The 25491-nt window shown below is 46.2% G+C and overlaps 1 protein-coding gene across 1 annotated transcript in view; it reads right to left on the bottom strand.

Annotated features, from left to right (window-relative positions):
- CDK6 (cyclin dependent kinase 6) overlaps positions 1-25491 on the bottom strand; it is a 323198-nt gene that overhangs the window by 34354 nt on the left and 263353 nt on the right. The gene's annotated exons all lie outside the window — the stretch shown is intronic.

Below are 25491 nucleotides of genomic sequence, written 5' to 3'. Positions count from 1 at the left end.
ATGGAAATACATGTAGCTGGCAAGCATAACAGAACCCTTTCTAGAAGGAAAAAACTCTTAGTGGCAAATACAGGTAAACAATGAACAAAGTTTGCAATTAAACAGATTCTAAGACAATAGAATCCTATGACTTTCTTCATGCAGCTGGCTGTCCTGTAAATCAGGGAAGCTGGTTGTCCCTAAATCTGGGCCTGTGAAAATGCAAGCTGGAGAGTTTGCTGGTTTTAACATTTTCCAGACAAACACCCTGCAACCTTGTTTACACGTTGGCTGTGAGCACTGGTGGGAGGTGGAGTCTGCAGCTCAGGTTCCTCCCCTTCCTTCAGCCAATTTGTAACCCCAGGTGGGGGGGTGGAGTCTGCAGCTCAGGTTCCCCCACTTCCTTCAGCCAATTTGTAACCCCAGGTGGGGGTGGAGTCTGCAGCTCAGGTTCCTCCCCTTCCTTCAGCCAATTTATAACCCCAGGTGGGGGTGGAGTCTGCAGCTCAGGTTCCTCTCCTCCCTTCAGCCAATTTATAACCCCAGGTGGGGGTGGAGTCTGCAGCTCAGGTTCCTCTCCTCCCTTCAGCCAATTTGTAACCAAAGGTGGGAGGTGGAGTCTGCAGCTCAGGTTCCTCCCCTTCCTTCAGCCACTTTGTAACCACAGGTGGGAGGTGGGGTCTGAAATTTAGGTTCCTCCCCTTTCTTCAGCCACTTTGAAACCACAGGTGGGAGGTGGAGTCTGCAGCTCAAGCTCCTCTCCTTCTTTGAGCCACTTTGTAACCACAGGTGGGAGGTGAAGTCTGCAGCTTAGGCTCCTCCTCTCCCTCCAGCAACCTTGTAACCAGTGGTGGGAGGTGGAGTCTGCAACTCAGGTTCCTCCCCTCCCTTCAGCTACTCTGAAACCACAGGTGGGAGGTGAAGCCTGCAGCTCAAGCTCCTCCCCTCCCTTCAGCCACTTTGTAACCACAGGTGGAAGGTGGAGTCTGCAGCTTAGGTTCCACCCCTCCATTCAGCCACCTTGTAATCACAAGTGGGAGGTGGAGTCTGCAGCTCAAGCTCCTCCCCTTCCTTCATCCACTTTCTAAGCACAGGTAGGAAGTGGAGTTTGCAGCTCAGGTTCCTCTCCTCCCTTCAGCCACTTTGTAACCACAGGTGGGATGTGGAGTCTGCGGGTCAAGTTCCTCCCCTCCCTTCAGCCTCTTTGTAACCACAGGTGGGGGGTGGAGTCTGCAGCTCAGGTTCCTCCCCTCCCTTCAGCCACTTTGTAACCACAGGTGGGGGGTGGAGTCTGCAGTTAAGGTTCCTCTCCTCTCCCCTCTCTTCAGCACCTTGTAACCACAGGTAGGAGGTGGGGTCTGCAGCTAAGGTTTCTCCTCTCTGTGCTACCTCTAGCCAACTTGTGAGCGCAGGTAGGAGGTGGAGTCTTCAGCTTAGGTTCCTCCTTCTCCCCTCCCTCCAGCCACCTTGTAAGCACAGACAGTAGGTGGAGTCTGCAGGTCAGGTTCACCTGCTCTCCCCCCTCCTCCAGCACCCATGTTGCACAGGTAGGATGTGGAGTCTGTAGTTTAGGCTCCTGCTCTCTCCCCTTCCTCCAGCCACTTTATAAGCACAGGTAAGGAGTGGAGTCTGCAGACATATAAGAAACCACTGAACTTTCTATAAAGGCTGGTTCCACCTAAAATATTGACCCAGTCCTGGGCAGGCAATGTTGGGCTAAAGTAATACCCAGGTTGTAATGAGATTTCCCCATATGTCCATAAAGATGGTGTCACTGCCTCAATTATTTTATGTACTTGTATAGCGCTGTCAATTTACACAGTGCTTAACATATGTATTGCACATTCACATCAGTCTCTGCCCTCAAGGAGCTTACAATCTAAGGTGCCTAACTCACATTTATAAACTAGGGCAAATTTATATAAGATCCAATCAACCGACCAGCATGTCTTTGGAGTGTGGGAGGAAACCCACGCAGGCACAGGGAGAACATGCAAACTCCAGGCAGGTAGTATCGTGGTTGGGATTTGAGCAAGCGACCCTTTTTACTGCTAGGTGAAAGTGCTAACCACTACACCACTGTGCCACCTCAGAACTTGCCATCTCTATGATTTGTTCATGCAACATTGAAGAAATTCCATGCCATCATTTTGGGCAGCCTTAGTGGTTGCAGCACTAGGGTCTTTGGTTTGTACCTTGGCCAGGACTTGATCTGCATGGAGTTTGGAGTGTGGTAAGAAACCCACATAAACATGCAAGACATGCTGGAAGGTTTATTGACCCTTAGGCCCCATGCACACAGGGCGTCAGAAAAAACGAGCTGCAAAGCTATTTATGATCCAGGAAAAAGCGGCGTCAAAAACGCGCCTTTAGCAGTATTTCGCATTGGCGTCAATGCGTGTTTAGGCACGTCGGCATTTAGGTGCGTCGGCGCTTAGCAGCGTTTTTAAATAAACACAACCCTCTTCTATTTGTGACCAATCACATTTTTCATTTTTCACATTTTAAAAAAACGCCAGACGCTGCTAAAAGCCGATATATATATAGGTTTAGCAGCCTTGGGCATTTTTACAGCTTAACGCTGCTGCTCCTGAACACACTGGCCCTGAGTTTATTTTTTGCAGCTTTAGGCTCCATGCACACAAGTCGTCAGAGAAAACGAGCTGCAGAGCCACTTCTAACGCCAGGAAAAAGCAGCTGTAAAAACTTGCTTATTTTAGTAGCTTTTTCCAATGGCGTTATTGCACGTTTGGCCACGTTGGCTTTTAGCAGCGTTTTTTCTGCCTTCATTCAAAATCAATGGTTCCCTATGGGAGCCTATTAATTTGAATGGAAGGCGCATCGCAAGTCGGTTTAGGATGATCCGACTTGCAATGCGACTTTGCTGTGAGAATCTTGAGGGGAAACATCACGCCAAAATGGGGGAAAAAAAACGGTGTGGGGGTCCCCCACCAGGTTCCAAACCAGGCCCTTCGGGTCTGGTATAGATTTTGAGGGGAGCCCCACGCCGAAAAAAAAAAAAAAGGGCGTGGGGTCCCCCCCAAAATCCATACCAGACTCCCACGCCGTTTTTTATCCCATCTTGGCGTGGAGTTCCCCCTCAAGATTCTCAGAGCGCAAGTCGCACCGCAAGTCGGATCATCCTGATCCGACTTGCGATGTGCCCTCCTTTCAAATCAATAGGCTCCCATAGGGAACCATTGACTTTCACATTAAAAAAATGCACCCTCCTTTCAAATCAATAGGCTCCCATAGGGAACCATTGACTTTCACATAAAAAAAAAAAAAAAAAAAAAAGGTATAACGTGGCTTAATGCTGTATAAGCAACGTTATTCAGCCTTTAGTAGCGTCAGACATTTTTACAGCTTGACGCTGAAGCTCCAGAACGCACTGGTCCTGTTTTTTTTTTTTGCAGCTTAAAAGCGCCTATGCCATTTGGAGCTCCTAAAAGCTCTGCGTGTGCATGAGGCCATAGAATAACACGGAGGGGCGTTTTTAAGCTACAAAAAAAAAAAAAAAAGTCTGACGCTCCTAACAGCAGCTGCAAAAATGCCCTGTGTGCATGAGGCCTAAACACGCCTGTGCCACTTGGAGCTCCTAAAAGCCTGTGTGTGCATGAGGCCATAGAATAACATGGAGGGGCGTTTTTAAGCTGCAAAAAAAAACATCTGACGCTCCTAACAGCAGCTGCAAAAAACGCCCTGTGTGCTTAAGCGTGCGCACGGGGTATGCCAGGTGTGCCTGGGCACACCCTAATCATCCTATGTGGCGCGGATTCCCTCAGTTTAGACCCTAAAAATATTGTAAAAAAATAATAAAAATAAATAAAACTAAAAAATAATAAAAGAAATGATAAAAAAACAACAGTCACCATCCACTGCCCTACTGACACCAATCTCTGCCCAACTGACACTGTCCACAGCTCTACAGACACTGTCACCCACATACGTGTTTGAGCTTTGGGGTGCACACACCCTAATGCAATAGGCTACGCACACCTATGCCTGTGTGCATGAGGCCTAAATGGCTGTGCTGCACATTCTGCATGCCAGTTCCAAGGATGAGCAGTTGCGGAGGGCTGAGAAAAGACCTGGCAACCTAAATCCAACTCTAGGGAAAAGGCTTTACAATTGCCACAATTTTAGACAGAACTTTGTGACTTCTGTGGGGGGGAAATCACACAATCAGAATCCCCCAGACATATTAATAAGATGCTAGTGACAGCTGCAATGTGAGTTTGAGGATGAGTCTGGCCTGCTATATAATCTGAAACTGTAATGTACTAAAACAATCTATTTTTATTAAATAAAGGTCTGTAGAAGGAGCACAGAGCTTTGTCCCCGGACGTTCCCTTGACAAAGTCCAATGCACTATGGCTCCAACAAAATCAGTTTACAGTCCCCTCCCGCTCACTATGGGAACCAAACAAATATTTGCCGGCATTCTTTCATCTCAGTAGATAAGAATACATACAAAAATTGTTCTCGCTGCTGCTTCTAGAGACTGGCTCTCAGCGGACACATGGCTGATTCGCTTGCATTCCCAAAGTAGTTGCATAACGTGGAAAAAAAACAATATCAATAAATGTTTTATCTTAAAGCTGAACTCCGGAGAAAATTTGAAACTATCCAAGTAGTAGGGTTCCCCCTGCACTGCAAGGGTTATACTTATCTTCCCTCACTCCTGAAGGTCTCTCCCCCTCCTGCCAGCTTTCAGCAGCTGCAGGGAGAGACACAAACACAGCGCATCATTCCTGTAATTACTTCTCTAACACTGATCCCCCCCTCCCTGTTCTGCCTGCTTCTGATTCCCCCGTGTGCCCTCCTTTCACTGTGCTAATCCCCCCCCCCCCCTCCTGCAGCGCTGCAGGCTTTCCTGTTCTATGAAAAAAAATAACAAATTGTAAAAAATATAATCTTTAAATATCGTAATGAATCATTTAAAAAAATTGTAAAATAAAATAATTGTAAACATTTGAAACACAATATATATATATATATATATATATATATATATAGTATTTATTTATTTTCTTTAAATGTTACAATTTTTTACAATTTGTAACATTTAAAAATAAATAAATGTAAACATAAAAATATATTTTTTTAAATGTTAAAAAAGGGCTAATTTACACAGGTTCTCTGTTGTGTTTGTGTCCGCAAATAATGATTTTAGTGTATTTTTAGTAAAAATATTGTTTTGATATATTCGGGGGGGGGGAGCCCTGCCAAGTCCCGGGTCACACTTGTGCGATGCGGGAAGGCTGCGAATTCACAGCCTGTTTCCGCATCGCTAACGCACATCTTGCAGTTCACACTGCCATATGCGATACGCAGGGGGTGTCAATGAAATCTTAACGACACCCCCAGTTTGATCGCATATCGCAGTGCGATCTTGCAGTTCGCACAGGATCGGATCGCACAAGTGTGAACCGCTGTGCGATCCGATCCTGATGCGGCTGAAAAAAAGGGTCCTGTGTGTCTTTTGTGCGGGTGCGGTGCGAATTTAGCCATACAAAGTGTATGGCTGAATTCGCATTGCACATCCGATCGCATGTAATGAAGGAGCAGTGCGCTCCGATATTACATGCGATCGCCGCACACGCTATAGTGTGAACCGGCACTAAATGGTTTCCCCATTAGAAGATTTCCCCTTTGTTCCTGTTCTGGAGGCAACCCAAAACATGAGGACTTTCTTTTACTTTTGGTGATAATGGTAAACAGGACAAATAGAGATAGTGAATGTAAATTATGATAGTAACGGGAACACAGACAGCAAATAAAACCTGACAAGTGTTCTAATCTCTCTCCACTCGATTCAAAAATAACAAAAAATAATTTTTTTCTTTAGTTATACTTTAACTCCAAACTGATAAGCTGTAAAGGATTTTATTGAGTCGCATAGGTACAGCATAACTCCCAACTTTCTGAGATGGGAAAGAGGGACACCAAATGTATGTAGGTATAGGACACACCCCCTGCCACGCCCCCATTAGAGCTAATACGCAAAAAATGATTAGTTAAACCCACAAGTGTTTTTTTTTTTTGAGTTGGCCCACCCTTTGCAGCTATAACAACTTCAGCTATTCTGGGAAGGCTGTCCACAAGGTTTAGGAGTGTCTATGGGAATGTTTGACCATTCTTCCAGAAGCGCATTTGTGAGGTCAGGTGCTGATGTTGGACAAGAACGCCTGGCTCTAATTCATCCCAAAGGTGTTCTATCAGGTTGAGGTCAGGACTCTGTGCAGGCCAGTCAAGTTCTTCCATCCCAAACTTGCTCATTCATGTTTTTATGGACCTTGCTTTGTGCACTGGTCCAAATCATTTGGTGGAGGGGATATTATAGTGTGGGGGTTGTTTTTCAGGGGTTGGGCTTGGCCCCTTAGTTCCAGTGAAGGGAACTCTTAAGGCATCAGCATACCAAGACATTTTGGACAATTTCATCCTCCCAACTTTATGGGAACAGTTTGGAGATGGCCCCTTCTTGTTCCAACATGACTGCACACAGTGCACAAACAAGGTCCATAAAGACATGGATGAGCGAGTTATGGGTGGAAGAACTTGACTGGCCTGACCTCAACCCAATAGAACATCTTTGGAATGAATTAGAGTAGAGACTGCAAGCCAGGCCTTCTAGTCCAACATCAGTGCCTGACCTCACAAATGTGCTTCTGGAAGAATGGTCAAACATTACCATAGACACACTCCTAAACCTTGTGGACAGCCTTCCCAGAAGAGTTGAAGCTGTTATAGCTGCAAAGGGTGGGCCAACTCAATACTGAACCCTACGGACTAAGACTGGGATGCCATGAAAGGTCATGTGCATGTAAAGACAGGCGTCCCAACACTTTGGTAATATAGTGTATGTAACTATGTAACCACAAGCACACGTTTTTGGATATTTCCTTGAAAACCATCTGGTTGTGAAGTGATGAAGAAAGAGTGAAAGCGAGTTGAAACTCAAACAACGTAGCTGTAAATGAGCACAGTCAATTCAACTGTTACCATCTAATCTCCTTTATGACTTTTAGCCTGGGTTCACACTGGTGCAACTTGTCAGGCAACTCAGCCGCTTGACAAGTCACGATCCAATCAGTGCAATGGAACCGTTCTAAATCAGAGCAACTCAAGTCATTCGGACTTAGAAAAAGGTTCCTGCACTATTTTGGGGGCGACTTGCATTGACTTCTATTAGAGAAGTTGTTTGCAAGCCACGCTGAAGTCGCGCTGCATGGGGCAACTTCAGAGTGGGGTGACTTTGAAGCTGCCCCCAGTAGTGATCTTCTGATATTGTTTTTTTATATCCGATACCGATATTTTGGTCATCGCATATCGGCATCGGCCAATATTTTCGTACATTAAAATTTATTTTTTTTTTTTTGACAGGTACTATTGTGGAGGGATCCCAAACCCCTCCTCTGCACTTAAAAGAATTCAAAACGCCAAATTTGGCTGTTTTGAATGCTGTAATTTTTTTGAATTTGGCGCCGAGTACTTCCGGGTTTTTACATGGAGACCCGATCAGAGCCAAATGTGGCTTTGGCCGGGTCTTCTCTTCGGCAACCGTGCAGGCTGGTTGCCTGGGTCCCCCGGTGGGACGGGAGACCCGGGCAAGCCGTGGGAGGCGGCAGGAAGGGGGGGACGTCCCCTCCCGCTCCTTGTAATGACAGCCGAGCGGCTTCTCAGCCGCATCGGTTGTCATTACAAGACAGCCGACCGCCGGCTATGGACGCCGGTACCGGGGTAATGCCTCTAGCTGCAGAAATCACTCCGGTACAGCACTTTCCCCGAAATATTGGCAATATCGGTAACCTTAGGGGACGATTCCGATGAATCGGGGAAAGTGCATATCGGCCCCCGATATATTGGCTTTTCTGATAATCGGTCGATCCCTAGAACCAAGCCTTACTTGCATCCCCACTTCTCCCATATGGCCACAATAGAGAGGCACTTTACCACTGCGAGTACCGGCTCGGCTCCACTCGGCACTGCTTGGCCCTGCTCGGCTCGGTTTGCTTTTCCACTGCGTGGTACGAGTAGGCACCTTTCGGCACTGTATAGGCTCTACTCGGCTCGGTTTGCTTTTCCAATAAAGTAGTAAGTGGGTGGGATTACAACGATTCTCTGACCAATCAGTGGCTAGTAGTGACAAACAATCAAGGCTGCATGCGAAGGATTGTGGGATATGGTATAGGTACAGCCCGCTTGGAACCCCAACAGAGGTGGTACTGTTTAAGCGAGCCGTACCGACGCCGTACCATGTAGTGGAAAAGCGCCGCTGTACCAAACCGTTGAAACAAGTACCATGCAGTACCATGCAGTGGAAAAGCGCCAAAGCAAGCCAAACCGAGCCGTACCATGCAGTGAAAGAGCCCCAGAGGTGTCTCTTTTGCGCCTTATAATATAAAGAATCTGCAAATAGTGTGAAACACTTAATTGGCTTTGCCATTTTGGTAGAATTTGCGAATCAATGGGAATTTCTGAGAATGTAACAACCACAGAACGCTCAACTATCACTTGTGGCTGGGAAGTGTGGGTGGGTATGACTTTAAATAATTTGCATCCTGCATATTATTAAATGAAACGTATCACCACATTATGGGGGCTTCTTCTGTATTGTTGAGCAGCGATGAGCTATTTTTATGCTCAATTACCGGCACTTACTGCTTTTTCCAGGAGAGGAAACACTAAATAAACATAAGATGAAAAAAAAAGACTTCTTTCACTTTCTATGAAATGTGCTATTATGAGGAAAAAAATCTCATCGGTGCTTCTAGGAAGATGGTGCGAGTTAAAGGATGTAAGTGAAACCGATTCTCGGTACTTCTTTTTAACACATTAAAGCGGAGTTGTGGTGAAAACAAATCCTCAAGTGACCTTGTTGTTGTTCGCAAAGACGTATGAGCTGCGAGTCTGTTTCAAAGAGCGACGATCAGATGGCCTTCTGTATAAAACGGTAATAAATCCAACGGCTTTACCTTCATCACGAAACTCTGCTTAGAGCTATACAAGGAGAGGGAGCTACAACAGGGCACTGAGCCTTAATAATTGCAACTTAGAGGCTTTGGGGGAGATTTACTAAAACTGGAGCGTGCAAAACCTTGTGAAGCTCTACATGCAGTAGTAACCAATCAGCTGCCAGGTTTTATTGTCAAAGTTTAATTGAACAAGCTGAGGTTAGAAGTTGATTGCAGTGGCGGCTTGTGCTTCATGGGTGGGGGGGGGGGGGTGGCAGACGGATCACACATTACCCCCCCCACCACACCAGGCCGCACACCATACTCCCCCCCCCCCGGACCACACCAGACCGCACACCATACCCCCCCCCCCTGACCACACCAGCCGGCTCACTCACCCTGGACATGTGGACAGGCAGCAGGGGCGGTAGCTTCCCCATCTTCTGCATCTCCTCTCTTCTCCTCCTTGGTCAATGGCATGGCTTCTCCTTTCGGCCAATTGGGAAATGGGTCTCAGGACCCGCTTCCTGATTGGCCAGGAGGAGGATCCGTGTGACAATAGCGAATATTCATTCACTATTGTCACAGAACTGGGTGGGCTCGGGGCGCAGACAGCCTGGGCTCACAATAAGTGCATTGAATGACACTGGTCATCATTCAACCCAGAAGAGGAGCATCATTTAAAGGAAAGGTGGGACAGCTCTGGATCGAAGGTGAATATTGCAGCAAAAGCTGTTTTTTTTTTTTTTTGACAAATGTAGGGTTATAGATTTTTTTTATCATATACTGTAGCTTTATTTAAAGCGGTAGTATCCCGCTTTTTGACACTTTTACCTACAGGTAAGCCTATAATAAGGCTTACCTGTAGGTACAAATAATATCTCCTAAACCGGCATGGTTTAGGAGATATTTGCAGTGCATGCAGCCGCTCGCGCGAGCGGCGCATGCGCTCTGAAGGTCCGGGGGGATCTTCAATTTTGTTTGCCTGGAGCTTGCCGGAAAATCACTCCCGCGTCATCGCGGCTCCGGCCAATCATCGTGCCGGAGCGGTCTCTTCCGGCCAATCACCGCGCCGGAGCCGCCGAACCTGGAAGAGACGGCGAGGGATCATGGCAGCGCCCGCAGCGATGTCCGGGGGTCCGTGTTGGGGCTTCGTTCTAAGGTAAGTTACACATAATGGGCTAGTATGCGGTGCATACTAGCTCATTATGCCTTTGTCTTGCAGGTTTTTTTTTTTAGGGTTTACAACCGCTTTAAAGCTGACGACACTGACATATATATCTAATAGAAGAATAGAGTTCCCTTTTCATATGCCGCTTGTTACACATAAGGTATTTGTCAGTCTTAGCTTGAGGTGAACACCACCGAGTAGAAAGTTCCAAGTAACCTGGGCCCATGTCCAGAGGGTGGAAGGACATCTGGGGACACAGCTTTCTGTCCACTCTCCCCAGGAATGTTAAATAACGTACTGTACATTCATCAGATGGCAATGTTTGGGGAGACGGCTGCCAGATGACTCACAGTCTCATACGTTACCTGTGTAGGAAAGGAAAACAGCGGCTCTGCAGGCAATTAATAGAAAATAGAGCCATCGCCTGCATGTCCTTTCATCGACAGATATTTATCATTAACTATTACCAAACAGCTAAACTTGCAGCTAAAGTACATATTAGTGATCGACCGATTATCGGCAAAGCCGATGTATCGAGGGCTGATATGCAATTTTTCCGATATATCGGAATCGGCCTTTTGATTTACCGATATTTCAGGAAAGTGCTTGTACCGGAGTGATGCCTGCAGCTAGAGGCATCACCCCGGTACCGGCGTCCATAGCCGACGGTCGGTTGTCTTTAATGACAACCGATGCGGCTGAGAAGCCACTCGGCTGTCATTCCAAGGAGCGGGAGAGGACGTCCTTCCCCCCTTCCCGCCACCTTCCGTGGCTCGCCCGGGTCTCCTGTCCCACCGGGAGACCCGGGCATCCTACCTTCACCACCGCCGTCTGATTGAGTCTCAATTTCTTTGTTTTCGGCACCGCCGAGTACCTGGAAGTCACTTCCGGGTACTGGCGGCGCCGAATTAAAAAACTTACAGCATTCTAAACAGCCAAACTTGGCGTTTTGAATGCTTTTAAGTGCAGAGGAGGGGCTTGGGGTCTTTTAGACCCCCAGATCCCTCCACCACAGTACCTGTAGACATTCAAAAAAAAAATAATTTTTTTTAATGTCCAAAAATATCGGCAGATATCGGCCAATACCGATATGCGGTGACCAAAATATCAGTATCGGCGGTAAAAAAACCCGATATCGGTTGATCAATAGTACATATGCATAAACCGCTTTACCTGCCCAGGGATTTGTAACTGTGTTCTGCCAGTCTTGTGATCCAGGCACAACTGGAAGACAGCACAGCCAGGCCAGTGACTGCACTTTCCTCAACTGCAGGCAAGTAAAGCAGCTTGGCTGCTAACCTGTGACCAGCCTGGGCATTGACAATAAGGGAGAAGCAGCAGACTGATGAGGTCCTCACTCTGCTCTCCTCTCCTGTAAGCATGTTCAAACTGGTAATTGATAGAACTATGCAAATAAACTGAGGCCTGAAATTCATCCTGGAGATAGGTTTTATCTGAACCCTGTAACATACCTCCCAACATTTTGAGATGGGAACAAGGGATACCTATTAGCAAAAGTATGTAGGCATAGGACACACCCCCTGACACACCCCCTTAAAGGAGAAGTATAAGTATTAATTAGTATTAAAAAAAAAAAAAAATTAACAACTTAACGACTGCTCGCCGCAGTATTACTGAGCAAACCGACGTAACTGTACAGCTAGGGGGCGCGTGCGCGCCGCCCTGACTCGGTAGAGGGGACTCCAACCACCAAAAGAAGGCTCTATTTGTGGGAAAAAAAGGACGTCAATTTTATTTGGGTACAGCTTTGCACAACCGTGCAATTGTCCGTTAGAGTAACGCAGTGCCGACTCGCAAAAAATGGCCTGGCCATTAAGGGGGAAAATCTTCCGGTCCAGGAGTGGTTAGTTAATCCCAGTGTTTTTTTTTTTTAACCACTATTATTCCTTTATATTGGTTTTTAACCACTTGCCGTCTGCTCACTAGAGCTCTACTGCGGCAAAGTGGTTCGTTATCGTCTGGCGACGTAGACCTACGTCGCCAGACACTCCCCTTTCTCGGAGGCTCGCTCCCGCTGTATTCAGTCACAGCGGGAGTCGGGCCAGGGGAGGAGTGGCGGCGATCGCCGCTGCTCTTCCCCGATCGTGGGGGATCGAGTGTGGAGATCCGCCCGCTTGTGTAAATAAAGCGGGCGGATCTACTAAGTGACAGGCAGGGTCAGATCGCAGGGTTCAGCATAGCTGAACATGCGATCTGTCCTTGTGTCACTCAGTCACCTCCCCCCACACACGTTAGTAAGCACCAGGCATACATTAACCCCTCCCTCTCCAATAAAATTAACCCCTTCCCTGCCAGTGTCATTTTTACAGTAACAGTGCATATATATAGCACTGATTACTGCAGTAATGTCACTGGTACCCCCAAAAGTGTCAAAAATGTCAGTCAAGGGTCCGATCTGTCCGCCGCAATGTCGCAGTCCCGCAAAAAAAATTGCAGATCGCCGCCATTACCCGTTAAAAAAAACAAACACCAAAAATGACAGAAATCTTTCCCTTAGTTAGTAAACGCAATAACTTTTGCGCAAACCAATCAAAATACTCTTATTGAAATTTTTTTTTACCAAACATAGGTAGCAGAAAACAAATTGGCCAAAAATTTTAAAAAAATTAGATTTTTACATTTTTTTGGGGGGAATTTCATATAAAAAAATGTGAAAAATATTTGTTATTTTTTCAAAATTTACGCTATTTTTTTGTTTATAGCGCAAAAAGTAAAAATCGCACAGGTGATCAAATACCACCAAAAGAATTCTCTGTTTGTGGGAAAAAAGGACCTAAATTTCGTTTGGGTACGGCGTCGCACGACAGCGCAATTGTCAGTTAAAGTCGCACAGTGCCGAATTGCAAAAAGTGGCCTGGACGTAAGACAGCAAAATCCTCCGGTGGTAAAACGGTTAAAATATCTAAATTTGTAAATACAGCAATTTAGAAATTGGATGAAAGCTTTAGCACTGGGAAATACTTTTTGATAGACAAGTAGTGCATTTTATATTCAACTATATAGATCAGACCAAAATGAGGGACAGATGAGGAGGAAAGAGGGACAGAGGGACTTTGTTCCAAATTAGAACAGTCCCTGGAAATCAGGGACAGTTGGGAGCTATGCTATAAGCAGTGTGTGGAGGTAGTTCTGGCTTCTTAAATGGCCATCTACACGTGCCCTTTTGGTGTACAGAAGAGAGTTAAAGTCTTACTAAACCCACAACAGTAAACTCAGTGGGTATATGCAGTAAAGCATGCTTGTTATACTCACTGTGGAACCTAACTGGTTAATCCTCTGCATTGAGTATAAAGGCTGTGTGATCCTGTCTTCTCTGATCCTCCCCTTCTTTTACAGTCCCCAAACCATCTCCTGATAGAACAGAGCCTTGGAGTCAGGCTGCACATGCTCAGTTTGGTGTGTATTGCTAGAGTTTTTTTTTCTTGGGAGGGTGCATGTGATCAGCACAGGGCCAATCAACACTGTCCAGACACGGGGCCAGGGGTCCTGCAGTCTTCATAGGACAATCAGGGGAGAATGAAAACTCCTCCTACAAGCTTTAACCAGACACTGATAGAAGTCACAAGACTGCTATATACTCAGTGGCGTAGCGTGGGTTGTCAGCACCCGGGGCAAGGCAAGTAATTTGCGCCCCCTAACCCGCAGGAATTTAGCACTTGAGCTAGAGCAGGGTCCCTATAGATCCCCCTTTAGAGCAGGGTCCTTATAGATCCCCCTTTAAAGCAGGGTCCCCCATAGATCCCCCTATAGAACAGGCCAGGGTCCCCATAGATCCCCCTTTAGAGCAGGGTCCCCCATAGAACCTCTTTTAGAGAAGGGTCTCCTTAGATCACCTTTTAGAGCAGGGTCCCCATAGATCCCCCTTTAGAGAATGGTCCCCATATAATCTATGGGGACATTTCTCTAAAGTGGAGAATCTATGGGGACCCTGCTCTAAAGGGGGATCTATGGGGACCCTGGCGCCCCCCCAGATGTTGCACCCGGTGCGGCCGGCCCCCCCTGCACCCCCCACGCTACGCCACTGTATATACTGCTGATGAGAAAAGGTATTTAGTAGTTTATATTTACTAAAATAATTGCATTTCCATGTTCTGTGTACTGTGGGAGACCAGATATAGTGAATGCAGGTTCTGGGTTTAGTAACACTTTAAGATTTACTGTTGCTGAAGGAGGAAAAAAGCAACAGGAATGACACAGAGTGTGCAGAGGGAACAAAGATTAGTGAGGAAGAAAAGAAAAGCTAGAGAGGCAACAGGACAAACTCTGCTGTTTATTTTGTTTGTTCAAAATCTTCTGTCTTGAGAACGCTCGTTCAGTTTTCATTAGTGGGGTCATATCATCATTTATTTACGACCGTAGTGAGGAGAACATTTGAAGAAGCAGGATCAAATTTGATGATGAATTTCTGACACTGAATGTGGTTTTTAATAAAGTAAATTCATTTTAAAATCAAAGGTAAAAGCAAATGAAACTTTGAAGAAATTCCAAATGAAATTTGTCAAGTCATCGAATGTACTAAGAATTTTTGTTATGAATGTCCCTATAAACTTTTGTTCTAGTGGTGCGTGGCCAGCTTTAGATAGCTATCAACAAGGTTAAGAAGCCGCACATCTGCTATCCGCCCAATCGTCATGAATGAGAAATCGGCTTCAGCATTTATCCTCCTAAGCCACACCCTGCTGATGCGTTTCGCCCTCCCATGAGCTAAGTCATAATCCTCTATGACTAAACCTGTGGGAGGGTGAAATGCATCTAAAGGGGCGTGGCTTGGAAGGAGACATGCTGAAGCCGATTTCTCATACATGATAATTGGGAGGATAGCGGACGTGTGGCTTCTTAAACTTGTTAATAGCTGATTCCAGTCGTCTAAGCAAGCCCTAATGAATGCCGGCAGATCCCAGTATTGGAGTCCCCGGGCTGTTTGGCCAGCTTTAGAGTCATACATTGGTGTTCTCTTCATTTGACATGACTGTGTTTCACATTATAGGGGCTTCTCCAAGATGTTCTGTCCAATTCAGACAATTATGGACTGTTCCTTCGGGAAGTATTTCAGGGAATATCCTGTGCTGATCCCCAGATTATCCATAGACCTCTACACCAGCATGATTCTGTATTAAATTGCTTTCTCTGTAGAAGATCTTTAAAAAGCATGTCTAACAGATTCTGACATTCTGAGCTAAATCAACATTTCTTCAGCATATCCATTCTTTGAGAAAAAGCCATTTAGCACTCATAGTGGACCTAAAAAAAAGAAAAAAAAAAAAAAAGAGATGTTCTACCTTGTAGGGAACTTTCATAAATGTTATTTGTGTCTAAGTAGTACCATCAAAGATGTACCCATTGTCTTAAATTCCTCCTGAAAAATAGGAGGGCATTCCTTGTGCCTCGAGCCTTATAGTGTGTGATCATAGAAGGCACTGTTGCCTCTGACTGCTAACCTTAGATTAGGGGTGTCAAACTTAATTTCATCACAGGCCACATCAGCAGTGTGGTTACCCTCAAAGGGCTGGTTGTATGTGAGGTGTTCTGGGTGATTGGTTCAGGAGTGCATTGCGTACAAAGTGCAAGAAGGGCAGAGTTAAGGATTGCATTATGTACAGAGTGCAGGATTTAGGGCTGCACTTTGTACAGAGCGAAGGGTTCAGGGGTGCACTTTGTACACAGTGCAGTTACAGGGGTGCCCTATGTACAGAATGCAGAGTTCAGGGGTGAGTTATGTACAGAGTGCAGAGTTCAGAGGTGCCCTATGTACAGAGTTCAGGGTTTAGGGGTGCTTTAGGTACAGAGTGCAGGGTTCAGGAGTGTCTTATGTACAGAGTGCAGAGTTTAGGGGTGCCCTATGTACAGAGTGCAGGGTTTAGGTGTGTGCTACATACAGAGTGCAGGGTCCAGGAGTGTGCTACATACAGAGTGCAGAGTTCAAGAGTAAACAGTGTACAGAGTGCAGAGATTAGGCTGTGCTAGGTAGAGAGTGCAGGGTTCAGGAGTGTGTAAAGTACAGAGTGCAGAGTTCAGAAGTGTGTTACATACAGAGTGCAGAGTTCAGAGGTGCCCTGTATACAGAGTGCAGGGTTTGGGGGTGCGCTACCTATAGAGTGCAAAGTTCAGAAGTGTGCTACATACAGATTGCAGAATTCAGGAGTACCCAGTGTACACAGTGTAGAGATTTAGGTAGCGGTACACAATGTACAGAGTGGGGGGTTTGGGGGTGAGCTAGGTAAAGAGTGCAGGGCTCAGGAGTGCATTACGTACAGAGTGCATAATTCAGGGGTGCGCTATGTACAGAATGCAGGGTTTAGGGGTGCGCTATGTACAGAGTGCAGGGTTCAGAAATGCTTTACGTACAGAGTGCAGAGTTCAGGAGTGTGCTACATAGAGAGTGCAGAGTTCAGGAGTACGCAGTGCACAGTGTATAGATTAGGGTAGGGGTGTGCTATGTACAAAGTGCAGGGTTTAGGGGTGTGCTAGGTACAGAGTGCAGGGTTTAGAAGTGTGTTACATACAGAATGCAGGGTTCAGGAGTGCGTTATGTACAGAGTGCAGCGTTTAGGGGTGCCCTATGCACAGAGTGTAGGGTATATGAGTGGGTTACATATAGAGTGCAGAGTTCAGGGGTGCTCTATGAACAGAGTGCAGGGTTCGGGAGTGTGTTCTGTACAGAGTGCAGGGTTCAGGAGTGTGCTACATACAGAGTGCAGAGTTCAGGAGTATGCAGTGTACAGCGTTGAGATTAGGGAAGGGGTGTGCTATGTACAGAGTGCAGGGTTTAGAAGTGTATTACATATAGAGTGCAGGGTTCTGAAGTGTGTTATGTACAGAGTGCAGAGTTCAGGGCTGCCCTATGTACAGAGTGCAGAGTTTAGGGGTGCCCTATGTACCGAGTACAGTGTTTAGGGGTGTGCTACGTACAGAGTGCAGGATTCAGTAGTGCGCTACCTAAAGAGTGCACAGTTCAGGAGTATACAGTGTACAGAGTGTAGAGATTAGGGTAGGGGTGCGCTATATACAGAGTACAGGGTTTAGGGGTGCACTAGGTACAGAGTGCAGGGTTCAGGAGTGTGTGACGTACAGAGTGCAGTGTTCAGGGGTGCCCTATATACAGATTGCAGAGTTTAGGAGTACCCAGCGTACATAGTGTAGAAATTAGGGTAGGGGTGCGCAAAGTACGGAGTGGGGGGTTTGGGGGTGCGCTAGGTATAGAGTACAGGGTTCAGGATTGTGTTACGTACAGAGTACAGGGGTGCCCTATATATACAGAGTGCAGGGTTTGGGGGTGCGCTATGTACAGAGTGCAGGGTTCAGGAGTGCGTTTCATACAGAGTGCAGAGTTCAGGAGTGCACTACATACAGATTGCAGAGTTTAGGAGTACCCAGTGTACATAGTGTAGAGATTAGGGTAGGGTGCGCAACACACGGAGTGGAGGGTTTGGGAGTGCGCTAGGTACAGAGTGCAGGGTTCAGGAGTGCGTTACATATAGAGTGCAGAGTTCATGGGTGTCCTATGTACAGAGTGCAGGGATTAGCGGTGCTCTATGTATGGAGTGTAGAGTTCAGGAGTAAGCAGTGTACAGTGTAGAGATTAGGGTAAGGGTGCTCTATGTAAAGAGTGCAGGGTTTAGGGGTGTGCTCGGTACAGAGTGCAGGGTTTATAAGTGTGTTACGTACAGAGTGCAGAGTTCAGGGGTGCCCTATATAAAGAGTGCAGGGTTTAGGAGTGCATTACATGCAGAGTGCAGGGGTGCGCTATGTACAGAGTGCAGGGTTTAGGGGTGTGCTAGATACACAGGTCAGGGTTTAGAAGTATGTTACATACAGAGTGCAGGGTTCAGGAGTGTGTTATGTACAGAGTGCAGAGTTCAGGGCTGCCTTATGTACAGAGTGCAGAGTTCAGGGGTGCCCTATGTACAAAGTGCAGGGTTTAAAAGTGTGTTACATAGAGAGTGCAGGGTTCAGGAGTGTGTTATGTACAGAATGCAGAGTTCAGGGCTTCCCTATGTACAGAGTGCAGAGTTCAGGAGTACAGAGTGTAGAGATTAGGGTAGGGGTGCACTAGGTATAGAGTGTAGGGTTTAGGGGTGCACTAGGTACAGAGTGCAGAGTTTAGGAGTGAATTACGTACAGAGTGCAGAGTTTTTCTATGTTTGGGTGTTCTAAGTAATTTCTAGCAACAAAATGTAGATTTTTACATGTATGAGAGAAATGCCAGATTTGGCCTGGGAATCAAGTGATAATAACATAGAAAATGAAAAAAAGGAGAGTTTTTATTTTTTTTGCTACATTTTTTGTCTATGAATTGCATAAAAAATTAAAATAACTTTACAATGCTATATCACCAAAAGAAAGCCCTGTTGATATATGTATGACTTTGTTTTCACAAGTAATGACAGAGATATTGCAAAATAAACAGGAATGGAAAAACTGCTCTGGTCCATAGGGGTGTACAGGTATGAGGGCTGAAAAAATAGAGTTTTTGTAAGAACTTATCGTAAAACTCTTTTCTCTGAGTCCTCAGACAGTCGCAGCCCAGTCCAATCAGCCTTCACTATTGGGTAATGGCAACCTCCGCAGGAGTAGCTAGGCAGTGAAAAAGTTAACACAACAAGACTTTTACACTTGACACACCCCTAGGGGCTGTCCCCCATACATTACCCTGCTCACCTCATCCCATGCTATCAGTTTTGTAGCAATCAGTAGCGGAAGACACCAACCCCAAGAAAAAATCCAGAAGGGCGGGGGGCTGCGACTGTCAGAGGACTCAGAGAAAAGAGTTTTATGGTAAGTTCTTACAAAAACTCTATTTTCTCTTACGTCCTCAGACAGTCGCAGCCCAGTCCAATCAGCCTTCACTATTGGGTAATGGCAACCTCCGCAGGAGTAGCTAGGCAGTGAAAAAGTTAACACAACAAGACTTTTACACTTGACACACCCCTAGGGGCTGTCCCCCATACATTACCCTGCTCACCTCATCCCATGCTCTCAGTTTTGTAGCAATCAGTAGCGGAAGACACCAACCCCAAGAAAAAATCCAGAGGGGCGGGGGGCTGCGACTGTCAGAGGACTTTACGGTAAGTTCTTACAAAAACTCTATTTTCTCTTACGTCCTCTGACAGCCCAGTCCAATCAACCTTCACTATTGGGATGTCCCAAAGCAGTGCAGGTTTTGAGGGGTGGGAAGATGCAACCTACTAGAAAAAAGGCAACGTGTCAACCGGGCCAGAGGAAAAAACAAAAAAAACCTCTGAGCCAACAGGGCAACAAAAGCTCAACAGGAGCTAAACCCCGAACCAAAAAACACCCAGTAAAAGAGATAAGAAACATATCTCTTTAAAGAACCGCCGCACTCAAAACTTTGCGGCCAAAGGAAGCATCTGAAGATGCCATCACGTCAAGTTTATAAAATTTTGTGAAAGTGTGGACCAAAGACCAAGTCGCTGCTTTGCACACCCGAGCCACCGAAGCCTGATAGCGAAACACCCAGAGGCACTGATAGCTCTCGTAGAATGTGCCCTCACAGGGAAAGGAGGCACCTGACCCTTGATTGAATAGGCCTGAACAATAGTCTGTCTGATCCATGTCGAAATGGTTGCAGTGGACGCAGCCAAACCCTTCCGAGGTCCCTCGGGAAGGACAAACAATCAGACTTTCGAAAGGACTCCGTGGCAGCCAGGGAAACCCTGACCGCCCGGACCACATCCAAGGAATGCAAGGCAAATTCCTTAGGATGTTTGAGCTTCACACAAAGCGAAGGTATAACAGTATCTTTGTCAAGATGGAAGCCAGATACCATCTTGGGAAGAAAATACTGATTGGGTCGCAGGACCACTTTATCTCTATGAACAATCAGATAAGGCGAACGACAAGACAGCGCCGCCAATTCACACTGTGGGCCAAGGTGAAAGCTACCAGAAAGGCAACTTTCCGGGCCAACACAGGCAAAGCTATATCCCTGATATTCTCAAAGGGAGGCCGTTGTAGAACGGACAAAACCAAATTCAAGTCCCACCGAGGCAATGGAGCCGTCCTCGGGGGAGTTAGATGACAAACACCTTTTATAAAAGTGCGAATCAAGGAATTAGTCGCCAAGGGACACTGAAAGAAGATGGCTAAGGCCAACAATTGACCCTTTATAGTGGCCAACGCTAAACGCTGATCCACACCTTTCTGCAGGAAGGCCAAAACTCTCGCCACCAAAAAGGAGCGGGGATGAAACCTCACAAGGCAGCAGCCCAAATCCGAGATGGCGCCCGGGCGGCGCCAAAGGGCAGAAAAAAATGGCTGCTGCCCACCCAGCGAGGCTAGAAGCCTGCCCTTACCCAAAATGGCGACCGAAAGTTCGGTGCCAATTTCTGACCGTACAAAGTCACTGACCACCATGGGGATAGCTTCCCGGGAATCCCCAGACATGAGGCAAGCCCCCACACTCCCCCCCAACACACTTTTTCAATCAGTGCGTATAGCGCCCCCAGCGGGCCGGATCAGAAAATGGCCGGGCATGGGGATATTACAGAGGCCTTAATTTCTGCCATCCTCAAGGAGTGGGCCAACATGACACCCCCGCAGACTGTCCCAGGACAAGGGGGTAGCATCACTCACCATACCACGATTCACGGGCTCCTCTCCAAGACAGGAAACACCTCCCACCCTAAGTGGGGGTGCCGTCAGCCAGGAAGGGATGCTAGCAACACAGGGCGTACCAAAGTTGAGACATCCCGGCGAAGAATCTTCGCAGGCTCCTCCCCATCCAGAGGGGCACAGTCGTGGTGAGGCCTGGGCGCACCACAGACATTGCGACGCTCGGCGGCAGGCTGGGACACCATAAGGATCTATATTACCCAGTGCGAGGCCCAGCTCTGCTGTCGCTTGTAGTCCTCCAGGGATCCCCCTGACTAACTGGCGATAGTGAATGAGAGAAGGAAATTAAAATAAAACACTTTTTTCAAAGAAAAATGTAAAAAACTGAGACATAGGTCTCAGCTGGGTAACCTAGATCTACTCCTGAAGCTAGGCAGCAAAAAAACTGAGAGCATGGGATGAGGTGAGCAGGGTAATGTATGGGGGACAGCCCCTAGGGGTGTGTCAAGTGTAAAAGTCTTGTTGTGTTAACTTTTTTGCCTCCTGCGGAGGTTGCCATTACCCAATAGTGAAGGCTGATTGGACTGGGCTGCGACTGTCAGAGGACATAAGAGAAATTGATATTTGTGATAATGTATTTCATGATATATTGTGTATATATAGTTTAAAGTAAGCATTTAGTAAAGGTGCTTTTATGTTACTCTATTTGTAGCATGGAAGCCCACTGCTAGTTTTGCACATACTGACTTCTTCTGCAAAATGAAGATCTAGACAGGCACTGCCTTTTCTAGCACTAGGAATGGGTTAGGGGTTCCTCCTCTGACTCTATTTGGCCCCTTTCACACTTGTACGACCTGAAAGTCGTGCGACTTCAACGTGACTTGAAGCAAAGCCTGTGTAATCTTGAGGTCTTTGGACCTCAAGTCGCATCAAAGTAGTGCAGGGACTACTTTGAAGTCGCTGCGACTTGAAGCCACACAGATTTGAACGGTACTCATTGGAAATCATGGGGTACAACTTGTCATTAGACTTTGAAGTCCCAAGTCGCAGGACAAGTCGCACAAGTGTGAAAGGGGCCTTATCGTTTCAATCTGATATCCTGATATTTAAGTCTATAACAGGGGTCTCCAAACTCCAAAGCACAAATGGGTTAAATAACTGCAACTGGTTGGTCAATAATGTATCAGTGACCAGCAGTGGCAATATATTAACCCCCTCATGCTGCATAATACAAATACCATTGGTAATTAAATTAACCTCTTGCCAACCCATCACAGTACATATACTGTGACAGGGTGGCAGCTACAGGTGTATGTCGCTGCCTGTTTCTGGCGTATGCCCCTCTTCTATCTGTTTTAATATAATTTGGGGGAAAACAGTCATTTTTTCGGTTTCGATTTTCGTCCAAGGGCATCCTGCATTTTCGTTTTCGGTTTTGGCCCAGAATTTTCATTTCGGTGCATCCCTAAAATCATATGCAAAGGACAGAAGGAAAGTGAAGTTCTACTTTAAAGCGGAGTTCCACCCTGGATTTTTTTTTTTTTTAATACCCCCGGGACAGTCAGGGCTAGTGCATTCCACAATGGCTAGCCTCTGATCTGTCCCGGGTTGCACTTACCTGTTAGGACAAATACTTACCTTGCAAACGTCTTGTCCAGCGCTGCCATCTCAGTTGTGGGCAGCTTGAAGCCAGCGAGATCCTCTTCGGCGTCTTCTTCCGCCTTCTTTGGTCCCACGATGCTCTGCGCCGGCCCCGACGTCACTTCCGGGTCGCGCGCGTCATCCCTCTACAGCTTCTGGGCATGCCCAGAAGCTGTTTAGAAGGGGATGGCGCGCGCGACCCGGAACTGACGTCGGGGCCGGTGCAGGCGCAATGATTCCTGGGAGCGATGACGTCCAGCTCCCAGGAATCATTGCAGAGCCAGGAAGTGACGACGGGCCGCGGCCGAGGAAGGAGGAAGTAAGGTAAGTATTTTTTCTTCGCTACGAGGAAAGTAAAAAAAAAAAAAATATGCGATTATCCATTTCTTTTTCAGGTGACCCGGAGCGAGAAGATGGAGGTAAGTATAAAAATAGGGTGGAACTCCACTTTAAGTGTGGGAATGATAGAACCCTTGTCAGCTTTTTACTGCTACCCGTGCCCTTACTTCCTTTCTAGTAAAAGGTTGACAGGGGTGCTAATCCTTCTCCACTCTTATCCAAAGCTAAACATTTTTTGTCTATTTGGCTATTGCATTTTTTTGTCTTCTATTTTGCCTGGTTATTCATCTTTAAGGCTGGTTCGCACAATGCCCCCACATGAATCGCATAGGAACACCCCGTGCAAATCAAACTGCACTACATTTGCAATCTGCAGCAGGTGTCCATAAAAAGTTAATGACATACCAAATGCACCGGATCGCATGGTACTTTTTTTACCATGTGATCCACTTGCATCGCATTTTAAAAAATAGCGCATGCACGACTTTTGTTGCAGTGCGATTTCAGCCCATTAAAATGAATAGGCTGAACTTGCACCGCATGTTAATCTTACAGGAATGCACAGCGCATTCCTGTGTGATTCAGATGCAGGCATGGTGTGAACCGGCCCTTAAAGAAGGAATTGTGGAACAAAGTAAGATTTGCATCTAAAGGACAGGCAGCAGCTCTGGGAATCTATGGAACTCTACAGGCGCACAATGCAGCTTTCTAGAAACAGGAAAGGCCAGCACTTTCCATGTCCGATAACACCGACCCCGAGTACAGGACAGGCAGATAAAAGCCAGGCTTGTGACTGCCATGTGCTACAGACAAGTGTTTCTTCGGAAGTTCTAAAGCGGTGACAACATTCTATGCATTCCTTGCAGTTCACAAATGTCATCGGAGAGCCGTCACCGCCTGCGTGCCTGAACAAGGCCCAAGTCTGTGCTGCTGCGTTCCGGCATCATTAGTGACAGCGACTCTGACACAGATATATAATTGGTAATTGGCTGTATTCACTGATTTTAATGGCTCCTTGTTTTAAAAGGTTTCCATCATTCTGGATTTCCTGTTTAACCACTTCAGCTCCGGAAAGTTTACCCCACTTCAGGACCAGGCCATTTTTTGCAATATGGCATTGCGTTACTTTAACTGACAATTGCACGTTCCTGCGACGCCGTACCCAAATAAAACTGATGTGCTTTCCCACAAAAATAGAGCTTTCTTTTGGTGGTATTTGATCACCTCTGCATTATTTTTTTTTTTTTGCGCTATAAACAAAAAAAACAACATTTTTGAAAAAAAAAAAAAAACTATATTTTTTACTTTTTGCTATTAACCACTTTACCACCGGAGGATTTTGCTGTCTTACGTCCAGGCCACTTTTTGCGATTCGGCACTGTGCGACTTTAACTGACAATTGCGCGGTCATGAAACGCAGTACCCAAACGAAATTTACGTCCTTTTTTCCCACAAACAGAGCTTTCTTTTGGTTGGTATTTGATCACCTGTGTGATTTTTACTTTTCGCGCTATAAACAAAAAATAGCGAAAATTTTGAAAAAATAACAATATTTTTCACATTTTTTTATATGAAATCCCCCCCCCCAAAAAATGTAAAAATCAAATTTTTTTATCATTTTTGGCCAATTTGTTTTCTGCTACATATTTTTGGTAAAAAAAATCGCAAAAAGCGTATTTTGATTGGTTTGTTTGCAAAAGTTATTGCGTTTACTAACTAAGGGAAAGATTTCTGTTATTTTTGGTGTTTTTTTTGTTAACGAGTAATAGCGACGATCTGCAATTTTTTTTGCGGGACTGCGACATTGCGGCGGACAGATCGGACCCTTGACTGACATTTTTGACACTTTTGAGGGTTCCAGTGACATTACTGCAGTAATCAGTGCTATAAATATGCACTGTTACTGTAAAAATGACACTGGCAAGGAAGGGGTTAATTTTATTGGAGAGGGAGGGGTTAATGTATGCCTGGTGCTTACTGACGTGTGTGGGGGGAGGGGACTGAACCCTGCAATCTGACCCTGCCTGTCACTTAGGAGATCCGCCCGCTTTGTTTACACAAGCGGGCGGATCTCCAGACCCGATTCCCCGACGATCGGGGAAGAGCGGTGGCGATCACCACTGCTCCTCCCCTGGCCCGACTCCCGCTGTGACTGAATACAGTGGGAGCTAGCCTCCAGTGGCGCGCGCGTGCCGCCCACAAGGGGAGGAGTCCAGCGAAGTAGGTCTACGTCGATGGACGATAACGAGCAACACTGCCGCAGTAGCAGCAATGTGAGCGGTCGTTATGTGGTTAAAAATTCAGAATAAAAAAATTAAAAAAATCAAATTTCTTCACCAATTTAGGCCAATATGTATTCTGCTACATATTTTTGGTAAAAAAAAAATCCCAATAAGCGTAAATTAATAATTTTGCGCAAAAGTTATCGCGTCTATAAACTATGAGATAGATTTATGGAATTTTTATTTTTTTTTAATAATAGTGGCGGTCAGAGACTGCAACATTGCGATGGACAAATCTGAAACCAAGCGACACTTTTTGGGGACCAGTGACACCAATACAGTGATCAGGGCTGAAAAAAGGCACTGTCGCTGTACTAATGACACTGGCAGGGAAGAGGTTAACATCAGGGGCGATTGACTGGGGGTGCTTTGACTGGGGGAAGACAGAGATCCCCTTTTCTGCTTAGCAGAAACACAGGATCTCCATCTTCCCCTCTGACAGAACAGCGATCTGCCTTGCTTACACAGACAGACCACCATTCTGCCTCTCGGAAACAATCGCATGCGTGCCCCAGACCCAAAGAAAAAA

This window comes from Pelophylax lessonae, assembly GCF_965119305.1.
Source record: "Pelophylax lessonae genome assembly, chromosome: 5".
NCBI classification, from domain to species: domain Eukaryota; kingdom Metazoa; phylum Chordata; class Amphibia; order Anura; family Ranidae; genus Pelophylax; species Pelophylax lessonae.
The sequence above is the reverse complement of the archived record's forward strand: the minus strand, read 5'-3'. Positions and strand labels throughout refer to the sequence as shown.